Source organism: Coloeus monedula (genome assembly GCF_965178545.1).
Source record: "Coloeus monedula genome assembly, chromosome: Z".
NCBI classification, from domain to species: domain Eukaryota; kingdom Metazoa; phylum Chordata; class Aves; order Passeriformes; family Corvidae; genus Coloeus; species Coloeus monedula.
In genome coordinates this window covers 6,180,857-6,192,225 of record NC_138822.1, presented here as the reverse complement: position 1 = coordinate 6,192,225, position 11,369 = coordinate 6,180,857, and positions in this window count along the sequence as shown.

The window sequence follows — 11,369 nt, the reverse complement described above, 5'->3', positions numbered from 1 at the left end:
CTTCTCCTTCACCCACAGGCTGCTCGCTGTGGTTTAAAAACAGTGTTGATTTCTGGTACTACCTGAGCACCCAGTCTGGGGCTGCTTTGAAGGAGTTTGATATACAGGGTGACCAGCAACAGGATGAGAGGGCAGCCTTAAGCTGCATCAGGGGAGATTCAGGTCGGGCATTAGGAGGACTTTATTCACAGAAAGGTTGATCAGACATTGGAATGGGCTGCCAAGGCAGGTGGTGGAGTCACTGTCCCTGGAGGTGTTTAAGGAAAGAGTGGAAGTGGCACTCAGTGCCACGGTCTGGGTGACGAGGTGGTGTTCGGTCATAGGCTGGACTTGATGACCTCAGAGCTCATTTTCAGCCTGATCCCATGATTCTGTGAGTTTGCTCATTTCAGTACTCAGAGTACAGTTTCTCAGGTTGAGTTAGCCGAGCTTTGGGGTGTGCATTTTCATATTCCTTGGCTGATGTCAGTCTGGTTCCTGAAAGTTTGCTGCCAGTGAGAGGCACTCACTTTCAGGTTGAATTTTGATTCTTCAGAAAAAGCAGGAATCCTTTTGCAAATTTCCACTGCTAGGTCACAGCCCCTCAAAGGGGAAAAAAAATATATTCCAATCACAGGGCTGTATTTAACTAAAGTAATTTAGTCATAGTGGGGAGCTCCTGGGTTTCCCACATGGTACCTTTGCTGACAGAAACCATTATGTCTTTCTGGTTTTCCCCTTCACTGCCAGTTATTAGAATTTGCTCCTTTTCCACTGGAAAAATAGAAAAGCCGGGTAGCAAGAGTGATGGCAGCTGGGAAAAAAATTCTACAGCACCTGCTGGAACATAAAATTGTCAGCACAGTAGGATTATAACCCAGGGTAGTTTTACACTGCAGCTGGCACTGGTGTGAAAGCATCTGTGTTCACAGGCAGTACAAGAGACAAAGTTTGGGAGGTTTTATTGTTGGACAAACTGAGCCCTCTGCAGGTGTTTAGTGCTGGCTTTGATTTTGTCTGCTTCCAGAATTTACCTTGGTGCTTGGTTTTTTAAATCATGGAGTTTTCATAGCGTTATAAAAATGCATGCTTTTATCCCTTCCCCATCCCCCGGTATTTGTCTTGCAGTTGACGTGTGCCTGAAGCAAAGCACTTTTCTTTCCCAACAGAGGTATGGGTGTGATGTGCTCCATTTCACCTCCCAAATCAAAATAATGTATTTAAAGTCGAAACTATTTGTAAGGAGGCCTTCCTTTCCTCCTCGGAAGCCTCAAGATTTAACTTTTTTGTTGTTGAAACCACTGCATTTTAGCTTCCCGGTCTACCACATGAGATTAAACTAAATGGTGCTTATTTAGCAGACAAGGTTGGCTCATACTATAAAAATTAAATGGAAATGAATATTGTAGTAGAAGCAGCTGGCCAGATCAGTCTGCTTATTGTAATTACCCAGTGAAAAAACTAAATGTTGATCTTGCCAATTCCATGCTTATTTTTTACCCGTCTGCATTTTCAAGTTGCTGCTTACACCTCATTAAAAAAAAAAAAAAAAAGTTGATGTAGCATTTCCTATACACATAAAAAATTATAATAGTTGAAGCTATTAATATTTCATTGTTAAAAAATATACGTCTGTTGGTTTCAACAGCAAGACTGGCTTCCATAAAGAAACAGGTAATCATTGCTGCTGTCAGATTTCCCTGCCATTTTCTTATGTCTGAGATTTCTTTCTGCTGCTTGTGTGATTGAATTTTTCCTGCTGGATTAGGCTGAAAAAGGAAGTGAGTAAAGGATGGGTCTTCAAACTGCGCCTGGGCTGATGTCAGGCTTATGAAACTGAATATCAACATTGTTCCTCTTTACTCAGGTCAGCTCTGGCCGGATGCAGGGCATTTCAGTAACTGAGACATTTTGAAAAAAAGCCTTCCAACTTGTACCACTTAATGGCAAAGATTTTCTCTGTACACTGATTTAAGTAAAATTCTAGAATCTGGAAAAGTCTGTGGGAAATTTGCACAGATCCTGTAATTCTTAGTAAATGAGCCATTTATTTTTGCTGTTGCCAACTTTGTATTGCTAAAATAGATTTTATGTATGCATATAATAATTTGTATTTATACTGTATTTACTTTTGAAGTGGACAGAAATCACTGTGAATAACATTCTGCATATGTATCCATACTCTGAGGGTTACCTCAGTGATTCAGATATTGTTCTCCTAAAGAAAAAATGGACAAATATTTAAATTTATGCTACCTGACACGAGTATTTATGAGAAAATACTGTCTGTTTGTTTCCACCTGGGGAATGTCTGCTGAAGAAGAGTCAAAAAGTGCTTCAGTCTGTGCTTTTAACAAACAAAATAAAACCACAACAAAATGAATAGAAATGTTTTCCTGTAACAGCCATGGCAGGAGGAGAGAGCATGGGGGTGTCTGCAGCTGTTTAGAAAGAGAGCAAAATCTGGAGAATCCTCACATGAGCACATGGTAATAGTAATACTCCTCCCTTGTTTTTGGCATCAGTGATGTGAAAATGTGAGTGCTGCATGGCCCCTGTGCTAATTCTAATTGCTGCTCTGTATAGCAATAACTCAAGTATGACTACACTGCACTTTGTAGGTTCCCTCATGCAGAACTTGAAGCCTTTCCTAAAAAAAATACTTTAAAAATACTAATTTAGCACTGTGTCTTACCAGGATTCAAACAGAGCTATCAATATTGTTTGAGATAAATGAGTATATGAAATGAAAATGAACAAATGAAATTTTTTTTAAAAACCTGCAATTTTTTTAAACTGTTTCAGGTAGAATGGAAAGTCTGTTTTCCATTTCTGCTAAATCTTTCACACCAAAAACTTTCTTAGAAAACTGTGTTTCGTGTTCTGCGGGATCTCTTTCTCCAGGAGAAGCCAAAATAGGATGAATAAACACATTTGGGACGTGGACACATACAGCATGTGCCTGTGACAGGCTGGAAGATCGAGGAGTGCAGGGGCAGGGGAAGCAGAGCAGGAAAAACAGAAGCAAAGAGAACCATCACAAGAACTGCACTGCACTGGTCTTTGTCATCTAAGTCATCATCTAAACCACCACTCTTCAGCTTGCTCTGCTTAGGCAGACCCTGAGCCACGCAAGGATATGCATTTGAAGGGATAAACACATGGGGTGGGCGTTTGGTTTTGGCTGCAAACAGCCAGGGAATTGTCTACCCGCACTGCAGAGCTACCCAGAGGGGAGAAACAGTGATATGGCTGTTAGCTGTGGTTGAAATCACTTCCCACATTGATTGCAAAACACCAAAAGAGAGAGGGAGAGGCTGTGGAAGGTAAAGGAGAAGGAGGAACTCATAATTACACAGTTCCAATGAAGGTCAGATTAGGCTCACTTTAAAACAGACTGTGCAAAACTGGAAAAGTTGCATTTCTGAAGAACAGGCTACAAACCAAACTACAAATACAGGATTTTCTGGCTAAAGGACCCAGCTGTTAGCACACATGGCTTATGCTTATACAGAAGTACTAGTTTTTGGTAAAAAAACGTTGTGCTGGGAAATTACAGAGGTATTAACCCTACCAGTACATGAGAGTACGTGCTTTGCCGTGGCTGGTCCTGTGACAGGACAACTTTGATTTACTTTGTAAGTGCGTGGTTAGAGAATACATCAATTATTGCCAACTTCTGAGACTTTAAAGGCTGATTATATGAATTTTTCAGATTAATCACAACTCAAAGTCTTAGTTAACAGGTCCTTGTCCCCTTAGAGGCAGGGGAGAAAAGCAAACCTGTTGTGTGAGTCAGTGCAAAATTAAACATCTTAAAAAAAATTAAACACTTGCCCTAAGTCTGATCTGGCATTGGACAGGTAACAGCAGGCACGGTGAGTTTCCCAGATTCTCTGAGTTAAGGTGAGGGCCTGTGTAGCTGTTGTGCTCCGTGTCTTGGGAGAAGCACAGAACTTCAGAAAACCAGATTTTTACAGCCTGCTTATCTCTCACATATGCTGCTCTCTTGCCAGTCAGCAATCCTCTCTTTTGTTTTTATAGAGATCTGGAGAGTTTGTGGCTCTGGAGGGTTTTAACTTCCAGAGCTGCTCCTCTAGAAAATAATTTCATGCTTTTTCTGGGGTGAAAGTGTCTCACTTCCACTCACCCACATCTGGAAGATTGTCATTATCAACTATTAAATAATTATTCAGCACAACTCTTTTTGTTGCATTAGTACCCCAAAAAATAGCAGTTGGGGTGGAAATCCAACCTTCTCCAGCAGGCCTTGGAGAGGGGATGGCTATGGGTTGGGCCCAGAGGATTTAGGAAACCCTAAATTTTACACACACACCTCACCCCACCCTGCTGCCTGCAAGGGGCCACTGGACATGGGGCTGCCCCTCTCCTCCCTCTGCTGCAGCGTCGCCTGCGTCACCCCCACGGAGGGACTCCCACCCACCACAATGCAAAAGGGGCACGGCTGTCCCTGGAGGGCGTGTTCCTGCTGTCCCTGAGCAAGGGACACTCTGGTGTCCCAGCACAGCTCCAGTCCTGCCCGCCAGCGAGCCCCGAGTCTCTGAAGGGCCAGCGCCCTGTGCCCATGAGCTCAGCTTGTCTCCCTCCCAAGCCCAGGTGCACCTGAAACCACCTTAAGGCAGCAGAGAGGGATGGGAAGGCAGCTGAGGACAAGGCTGCACTCCAGTGACAGCACCACCCTCACCTCTGCCCCTCCAGGTCTCATAAATTCCGAACTGCAGCCAAGAAAACTTGGAGCACACTAACACAGTGTCAGCTGTGGAAAGCCTGGTTGCCCTGCTTGTCATGCTAGCTCACAAGTACCCTGGGAAACTGGCCCACAGCATGTTGACCTTTGTGGTGAGAGGTGGCATAAGAGGTGCCCCAATAGCCCCGAGGGCTTGTTCTCTGTGGGCAGAGGGATCCTAAGACTCTCTGGCTGCCAGACCAGAGGAATGCTGCTGGACAGCCCCTTGCAGGGACACCCTCAGACTGTGGGAGCAGATGTTCTCCATGCCCCAGACTCTGGAGAAGGTTTTGAAGGAGCTGCACATCCAGCTCTGGCACAAAGAGCTCATCCACACAAAGGAGGAGGACATCTGCCTCATCATCTTGGCTGTGAGTCAGCAGGAGAAGCCCTGGTGCCCCTGCCCTCAGCTACACCTGGGGACCAGGTGCTGCACAGTGCGGGCAGCCCTGCTGGCTCTGCCGGGAGCTCACTGCTGGGTTCCTTTCAGCTGCTGGCCTCTGGCAATGTGAAAGAGGAATTCACTCAGCTGTACAAAGCCTTGAGGTTCCTGACGTATCCAAGCAGTGGTCTGCTCTCCCTGCTGCTCAGGGGCCTCACAACGCTGTCGGAAAGAGCCCAGATGGTGAGCAGTTGTCTTGGGGTGACCAAATGGGGTGACCGGTGGCCAAACCGGAAGAGCAGTACAGTGTCAGGGCACCCGTGTTGGCAGCTGGGCTCTGGGGCCATGGGGAGGGCGCTGGCTTGGCCTGAGCTGGGAGTCAGGAGGTGGGGTGACCGCTCCAAACCCCCTCCCTGCCCAGTGTCTGTCTGGGAAGCTGTGCTGGCTTGGACCTTCTCACAGAATGGGAGCTGTGTGTTTCATGCATGCAAGAAAGATGCGGGTCCTCCTGCCAGACTTGTTAGAGCTCCTGTGCCCTCACTGCACGTCTCTTGGGAAGGAGGCCCTGGTGGTGCTCCAGAACGTGCTGAAGCACCTGGAGAAGACAGAGGCCAGCACCATCGCTGTGCAGCTGGTGCAGAAGCTCTGTCCCCACTTAGACAGGGTAAGACTGATGTGGGAGCCTGAGCCCCACAGACAGGCACTAGGCAATGTCAGCTGTCCTTCAGCCCAGCCCTGTGAGCAGCACTCGGAGCAGGCCCTACTCCCCTGGGCATTTTTGGGACAGATTCCAGCAGCCTAGCACTGCTCCTTCTGCAGTCTGAACATCTCCCCTCACCACTGCCACCATCATGCCTCTCCTGAGGGAGCCACTGTTTCAGAAGCTCACCTTTTCTCCTTTCTACCTGTGTAGAATAAAACCCGTGTGTGACAGCACTGCACTCACTTTTTTGGAGGACTGCTGGGGCCCACAGTGGGCAGTGACAAGGAAGAGATGAACAAGAACACATGGAGCGCACTGGTCACGCTCCTCTTTGGCCTGAGCAGCCAGGCCCCCAGCGTGGCCAGAATATGGATTTCAAGGCTGCGCATGGACATGGGGGCATGGGGGGGAGGGTCAGGAGAGGGGACTGATGGCTCCCGGGGGTCCCCGGGTGTAAGGGCAAGGGCTGCTGGCAGTGCTCCCCCAGTCCAGCCTGTGGGGAGGGTTCCTGCAGAACCAGCATGAGCAGGGCCAGGGAAGCTGGCATGGCCATTTCCAATGCCTGCCCTGCTTGCCCCAGCAGGTCTTGGCAGCAGCTGCCAACCACAGAGGCTGAACACGGGGGTCCCCAGAGGCTTCACAGCTGTCCCCACCAGTGTCGAAGGCCACGGCTTCGAGCCTCAGTCCCTGTCCTCCACGGCTGTCCCCAAGAGATCCCCAGACACTTCGGTGGGAGCACATCCAAGCTGGGGATGCGTAAGGGCAGGATTGCCACAGGAACAAAGCCCAGAGACCTCCTTCATTGGGCCCTGTTGCCATCTCCCAGCATCTCCCATTCTGCAGGTCTCCAGGGAAGCCCTCCTTGCTGCCACAGCGCTCCTCAAGTGGAAGGAGCTCAAGCACCTGGGGCAGATGCAGCCGATGTGGAGGATCAGCAAGTGGGGGAGGGCCCAGGCTAGGCCAGGGCTGCCCCTGCACCCTCTGGCTCTGCAGCCGTGCCCCATCCGCCCTGCTGCAGCCCAGAGTCCACAGCCTGGAGCTGCACCCTCGTTCCTGTCCCCAACAACACAACCTCCAAGGGCTCTTTAGGCCCCTCTCCCCTCCCTGCACTGAGCAGGAGGGAGGCCTCTGGACAACAGGGGGAAGGGGGGAGATCTGGCAGGAGGGACTGCTCTGGCAGCTGTGGGGCTCTGTGCCCTCTGTCCAGCTGGCAAAGGATGGGAGCAGGGCTGAGCAGAGCCTCAAGTACCTGCAGGACCCTCACACCCTTGTGTGAGAGGCGGCCCTCAGGTTCATTGGTGAGACCCATTCCCCGGGGTTCCTCTTTGGGCAGCCTGGCTCCCATCCCCCTGAAGCCCAGGGGATGCCCCGGGCAGGGCCTCCCCCTTGTTCTAAACAGAAGTAGGGAATTGGCTTTTGTATGTTAATGAGTTTATTAATTGTGCATTTGTGTGTTAGTGGGCTGATGAGTCGTATTGAGAGTAATATGTTATGTGAAGTAATTAGTTTTATAAATTGACAAATGTCTTTGTGTAAATTTTGTATTTATGGTTGAAAACTGGTCATAGAAGTTTCTGGGCATGAGGCAAAGGAGGGGCGCAGGTGGTGATCACATTAACATAAGGGGAGAAGACAGAAGACTCCATTGGACAACTGTACAGCAGTGAAGAAGATCCCTAGATAAGGACCAGCCAATCTGAATACCGTATGGAGGTGGGGTCATGGGAGGAGCTATGCTTAGCTCCGGAGTATAAAAAGTATCGCCCTGGCATAAGGGGTGTGCCTCTGGCCATGTTCGATTCTTGGCTGAGTACCCAGCAGTGCTTCCTTTGTTTTGTAGCTCAGCAGTTCACTGACTATGGTCTCTTATTGTCTATAGCTTACACTTGTAAATAAAAATCCAATTAAATTTAATTGGCTAGAGAGCTATTCTTGGGGTATCGTCCGGGATAGTAGGTCTCATTCCCATGGCTCCAGAAGATTTCAGGATGGAGGCATGCCCCACCGATTTTCTTTGGTGGCCCAACTGACTTCTTTCTGTGTCATTGGGAATTGCTGGCCAAAACCCCGGAGCCATGAGGAGACCACTACAAAACAAACGAAATCAAAAGTCCAGAAAATCAAAGTAAAGGAGAAGGAGAGGTACCTGGAGGCGCCCTCCAGGTGGAGTGACCCACAATTCAGAGCACTTGACCCGCAGATGAATAGGAGACTGTAAGTAGCTTGCGGGGGGCAGTTTGGGGTGGTGACCTGAGTGTAGCGTGTGTGAGATGGGGGACTGGTGATCAGATTCCCAAAGCAAGTGCAGAGCCCTTCTAACTGTGGTTTCATCCCTCCACGAGGAGGCTGGCCAGTGAAGGGGCGAAGCGAGGGTACTGATGAGTGAAAGACCCCCCCAGGAAAATTCTCCATAGCTCCTCGGATCGAGGATTTCCTTGGGTGAAGGATGGATTGGGGAAAGTAGCAACTAAGATGTCCAGAGGGGGGCGGAGCTAGGCTCAAAGAGAAGGAAGAATATTCAAGTTTCAGTGATAATTTGTGTGAAGCCCCCAGGGAAGGGGAAAACTAAGAAGGGATCCTAGACCCGAAAACCCAGGAGGGCACCAGGGTGGTTCTGGGCTTGGGCTCACTGAGGCATCCCAGGCTCCAGAACCAACCAGCCGTTGGTTCAGGGGTTCCTGAGAAGGAACTTAAGATTTGAAGTGTCTGAGTTTAACTGGGGAAGGGAGCGGGTTTCTCTGCCACAGTCCCCCAGGGAACCATAGGCCAGGGAAAAAGGTTCCCGGATCCCTTGAGTCTTGTGGACAGGGGTGTTCAGGGAGACTTGGGAGGTCGAAAATTCAAATACGGTATTTGAAAGGGGTTCTGGGTGAAATAAAGAGTTCTTTTGTTGTGGGATTCTTTTGGTGGAGTGAATGAGAGAGAATTAATTTAAGACTGGCACATGGGTGGGATTGGATGTGTGACTATAATATGAGCGTTGTGATTTGAAAGTGAGTGGTGGCCACTGGATTGTGTGTGACGGAAGTGTGTCAGTAAAGGTATTGTGTTGTTTAAGGAGGCGTTATTTCTGGTGGGTGTGGGATTTTTGGTTTGTGTTTTGGTTAGCGGTGGTGAGGGTGGTGGCAAATTGGAGTATTGTCTGGGTTTCCTGGGGTACAGGGGGGTCCGGCTCGGTCTCTTGATCTGTGGTGACAAGAACACTACTATGTATTACTGTCTCTGTCCGGCTCTGTGGCTCACACATATGTATGCATGCACAAACGTTGGTCTCAAAGAGATGGGAAGGGCCTTTGCATAAATTCCAGCAGGACCATTTATTGCTTCTACACTGCTGAAGATTCAGGGGCAAAGACTAGAACAATGGTGAGCTCAGGGTTTTTCCCGGGGCCGGGGAAAAGGCAGGATTAGGGAACGGGACCAGTGGGGGAGCTCTGGGGGAGTGACAAGGGGTAGAGGCTGACAGCCAACCAGGGAAGCCAAACTGGGGTAGATTAACATAACAAAACAATGCATCCTGGGAGAAGCCTTTCTGGTCACCCTAACCTAAAGTGGTTCTTTTGGTACTAGTGACTTGTCTTACTGAGAATTCTCTGTCCCTTGTAACTTAGGTTCACTGGACACCACAACTTTGTTCAGTTTTTGTCAGGGGAGTTCTTTGGTGCTTATGTGATAATGAGAGCATAAGCAACACTGGTGAAAGGAGATGTTGTCCAGAGTCCAGGTTCGTCTGGGTGGACATCTAAATCCCTAGTTCGGAGCTTGCCCAGTGTTAGCCGGTCGTTTGATAATGGTTGTGGGAATAGGCGTTGCCTGTGGGTTGTGCGTCGTCCAGTCTCTTTTCTTTCTTTCTTTTCTTTTGGTGTGATCCCATAGAAGACACCATCCAGGTGAACGCCATTTTGTTTCATGAGGGTGGAACGTCTCTCTCTGTGGGATGAAGGTACTTCCTAAGAGCATAAGAGGACTAAGACACCGGCAAAGTTTAGGAAGGGATGGGATTAAGAAGAAGCAAGTTGAATCGAAGGGAAAGGAGGAATAAAAGAGACACTGTAGACATCCCTCTGGACAGTCCTTTGGGAACCATGTTAGCTAATTGGAATATGGACCCCCACACAAAGGAAAAAGACAAAACCAAGATGATTCAATATTGTATGTTGGAGTGGACTAAAAGAGAAATGAGGCATGACAGTGTATATTGGCCTAGGTATGGGTCTACTAAGAGATGGATTTGCCAGGCTTTAAAAGCCTTTGTAAACATGAAAGAACCCATAAATCTGGAGGAATGTGAGTATGCAGCCTGTTGGCTGAAGGAGACTAGAACAACAATACTAAAAATATCAGAGACAACCGGAAGGAATGTAGAAACCAAAGGAAAGAAAAGCAATGGGATCCTCTCGATGTAATACCTCCCTTATATACACCTACTCCAGGGGATATAAATGTCCCTGTGGCTCCTACACCCATGATGCCAGCCTCCTTCTGCTGCACCTATTCCTACCAGCCTCGCAGATTGTGCTCAGTGTCCTTCTCCCACTTCCTCCATCACCGAGCTGAATCCTGAGTGTAAACCCCTCGAATTGCTAAACCCTTGCCCCAATAGTGAGGGACCATACTTGAACACGTGGGGAAGAAAGGCCCTCAAACCTAGGAATGGAATGGGAGACAGGAGTAATCAGGGAGTCAGCATGTTTCCCTTACAGGAAGTTCTAATGTGGGGAGTCAACGGAGGGATAGGTTATGTGAATGCTCCTCTAAACTCCATGGAGGTGAGGGGATTCAAGAAGGAAATAAAGGGACTCTTGGAGGACCCAGTAGTGTTGGCAGAACAGTTTGATCAATTTTTAGGGCCCAACGTCTATACTTGGAAAGAGCTCAATTCCATTATGCAAATTCTGTTTTTGCCTGAAGAATGGCAAATTATAAGAGTGGCCAGGATGTGAATCTGGGAAAGGGAAAATCACCGAGGCCCTCTGGAAGAGAACAAAATGCTGATAGCCTCCCCTCAGTGGAACCCAAATGATGAAAGAGAAAGAGAAAGGGATATGAGTGACTACTGAAATTTATTTACAAAAGGAATCAAAGAAGCTGGACCCCGAGGAAGCAGTATCAAATGAATCTTTGAAGCTGGCCTTTGACACAACAAGAGAAAGATGAAACACCTACCGAATAGTTAGGACGACTCTGCTGTAACATGGTGCAATACTCCGGGATGAACCCTGATGGCTTTGCTGGACAAGCCGTATTAAAGATCCATTTTGTAACACATGCGTGACCAGACATTTGTAAAAAGCTGGAGAAGATCGAAGGCAGGCAGGAGAAAGGTTTGAACGGGTTACTGAGAGAGGCCCAAAAGATATATGTTAGGAGGGATGAGGAAAAGATGAAACCTGAAGTGAAAATAATGGTAGCCATGACTCGTGAAAATCAGTTCTCGCAGAGGCAGACTCTCAAACAAAAAAGAAAAGGAGGGGGTAAAGTCTCTAAACGGCCCAAACTAGAAAACCAGAGGAGAGGTATCTGTTTCTATTGTGGACAGGAGGGACATTTGAAGTGGG